We start from the raw sequence: 3558 nt of genomic DNA on the forward strand, positions 1-3558 counted from the left end.
ATTAAAGCAAATTACCATGCTGTTTTGTAGGACTCTCAAAATAATCTAAGTGAAGCATGAGAGAACAATAGTTCTATAAAACGAATCCACCGACGTGCTCTAAAAGATATAAGTGAAGCACTAGAGCAAAAACTATATAACTCAAAAGATATAAGTGAAGCACATAGATTATTCTATCAATTTCCGAATCATGTGTGTCTCTCTCAAAAGGTGTGTACAGCAAGGATGATTGTGAAAAACTAACAAATAAATACTCAAATAATACAAGACGCTCCAAGCAAAACACATATCATGTGGTAAATAAAAATATAGATCCAAGTAAAGTTACTGATGGAAGTAGACGAAAGAAGGGATGCCTTCCGGGGCATCCCCAAGCTTTGGCTTTTAGGTGTCCTTAGATTATCTTGGGGTGCCGTGGGCATCCCCAAGCTTAGTCTCTTCCCACTCCTTGTTCCATAATACATCAAATATTTTGCCCAAAACTTGAAAACTTCACAACACAAAAGTTAAGGTAGAAAATCTCGTGAGCTCCGTTAGCGAAAGAAAAAACAAAACACCACTTCAAGGTACTGTAATGAACTCATTATTTATTTATATTGTTGTTAAAACTACTGTATTCCAACTTCTCTATGGTTTATAAACTATTTTACTAGCCATAGATTCACCAAAATAAGCAAACAACACACGAAAAACAGAATCTGTCAAAAACAGAACAGTCTGTAGTAATCTGTAGCTAACGCAAGATCTGGAACCCCAAAAATTCTAAAATAAATTGCTGGACGTGAGTAATTTAGCTATTAATCATATTAAAAAAGAATTAACTAAATATCACTTTCGAAATAAAAATGGCAGCAATTCTCGTGAGCGCTAAAGTTTCTGTTTTTTACAGCAAGATTAAAAAGACTTTCCCCAAGTCTTCCCAACGGTTCTACTTGGCACAAACACTAATTAAACACAAAAAACAGAACCAAAACAGAGGCTACATAAATTATTTATTACTAAACAGGAGAAAAAATCAAGGAATAAAAATAAAATTGAGTTGCCTCCCAACAAGCCCTATCGTTTAACGCCCCTAGCTAGGCATAAAAGCAAGGATAGGTCTAGGTATTGCCATCTTTGGTTTTAGGGAAGAAAAGAGCAAACTTGCTATCTATGGATTTAATCTTTCTATTTTGATAAATCACATGGCTATTAATGGTAGAAGAAATATTAAGTATGTTACGGAAATTTGTATCTAAGCTAGCCTTCATCTCTTTGATAGATTTGTTTTGGTAAGAGAGCAAAAGAGATGTAGATTCAACTTTCTCATTCGTGGGGTGCCCAAATATGGTTTTCATCTTTTCATAAGTGTATACGGCATCCCCTTCAAGAAAACCTTCTTCAAATATAGAATCTAAGACATGCTTAAAAGAAGAAGGTAGGGCAACATAAAAGCTTTTTAAGTAAATTTCAATTTGGTATTGATGCACATAGCTAGCCCTGATCCTTAATAGTCCATCCAAAGCATCTTTCAAAGATTCATCAAGTAAATAACAAAAAATTCCGGAATCATCTTCATCAAAATTATTAAGATTCTCATTGATAACTCCGGTAGGTCTTTCCATAGCATCTTTATTTATGAGTTTAGCAAGAATAGAAGGATTGTCCAAAGTACTAAAACTCGAGAGAGAACCCCCAACCCTTTTTGATTCCGACATGGCGGAAGAAAGGTGAGCGGAAAAGAGAGGGTGAATAAAACGGAAAGGGTGAAGTGGGGGAGATGAAAACGAGAGGCAAATGGCGAATAATGTAATGTGGGAGATAAGGGTTTGTGATGGGTACTTGGTATGTCTTGACTTGCAACGGCGCCACAAGTGACTCATTGTCGGGAGTCAAATCTTGACTTGTCTTCCGTGAACCTCCCCGACAACGAAGCCAAAAATCCTTCTTGCTACCTCTTGAGCACTGCGTTGGTTTTCCCTTGAAGAGGAAAGGGTGATGCAGCAAAGTAGCGTAAGTATTTCCCTCAGTTTTTGAGAACCAAGGTATCAATCTAGTAGGAGGCCGTGCATGAGTCCCTCGCACCTACACAAACAAATAAACTCCTCACAACCAACGTGATAAAGGGGTTGTCAATCCCTTCACGGTCACTTACGAAAGTGAGATCTGATAGATATGATAAGATAATATTTTTGGTATTTTTATGATAAAGAGAAATAAAATATGCAAAGTAAAATAAATGGCAAAGGAAATAACTAAGTATGGGAAGATTAATATGATGGAAGATAGACCCAGGGGCCATAGGTTTCACTAGCGGCTTCTCTCAAGAGCATAAGTATTTATGGTGGGTAAACAAATTACTGCTGAGCAATTGACAGAATTGAGCATAGTTATGAGAATATCTAGGTATGATCATGTATATAGGCATCACGTCCGAGACAAGTAGACCGACTCCTGCCTGCATCTACTACTATTACTCCACACATCGACCACTATCCAGCATGCATCTAGAGTATTAAGTTCAAGAGAACAGAGTAACGCTTTAAGCAAGATGACATGATGTAGAGGGATAAACTCATTCAATATGATATAAACCCCATGTTGTTATCCTCGATGGCAACAATACAATACATGCCTTGCTGTCCCTACTGTCACTGGGAAAGGACACCGCAAGATTGAACCCAAAGCTAAGCACTTCTCCCATTGCAAGAAAGATCAATCTACTAGGCCAAACCAAACTGATAATTCGAAGAGACTTGCAGAGATAAGCAATCATACATAAAAGAATTCAGAGAAGATTCAAATATTGTTCATAGATAAACTTGATCATAAACCCACAATTCATTGGTCTCAACAAACACACCGCAAAAGAAGATTACATCGAATAGATCTCCACAAGAGAGGGGGAGAACTTTGTATTGAGATCCAAAAAGACAGAAGAAGCCATCTAGCTAATAACTATGGACCCGTAGGTCTGAAGTAAACTACTCACACTTCATCGGAGGGGCTATGGTGTTGATGTAGAAGCCCTCTGTGATCGATGCCCCCTCCGGCGGAGCTCCGGAAAAGGCCCCAAGATGGGATCTCGTGGATACAGAAAGTTACGGCGGTGGAATTAGGGTTTTGGCTCCGTATCTGGTAGTTTGGGGGTACGTAGGTATATATAGGAGGAAGGAGTACGTCGATGGAGCAACAGGGGGCCCACGAGGGTGGAGGGCACGCCTAGGGGGGGTAGGCGCGCCCCCTACCACGTGCCTTCCTCGTTCATTGCTTGACGTAGGGTCCAAGTCCTCTGGATCCCCGGGTACCGAGCTCGAATTCGCCCTATAGTGAGTCGTATTACAATTTGGACTCCTTTTAAAACTCGTGACTGCGAAACCCTAAAATACGCAAAAAAAGCAATTCTGGGCTGGGCCTCCGGTTAATAGGTTAGTCCTAAAAATAGTATAAAAGTGTATAATAAAGCCCAATAATGTCCAAAACAGAATATAATATAGCATGGAACAATCAAAAATTATAGATATGTTGGAGACGTATCATCTCCCTAGCAGCGCTTTCTTTAAAGCAATTAAGCTAGGT

The sequence above is a fragment of the Triticum urartu genome, chromosome 5 (genome assembly GCF_003073215.2).
Source record: "Triticum urartu cultivar G1812 chromosome 5, Tu2.1, whole genome shotgun sequence".
In the NCBI taxonomy this organism is placed as follows: domain Eukaryota; kingdom Viridiplantae; phylum Streptophyta; class Magnoliopsida; order Poales; family Poaceae; genus Triticum; species Triticum urartu.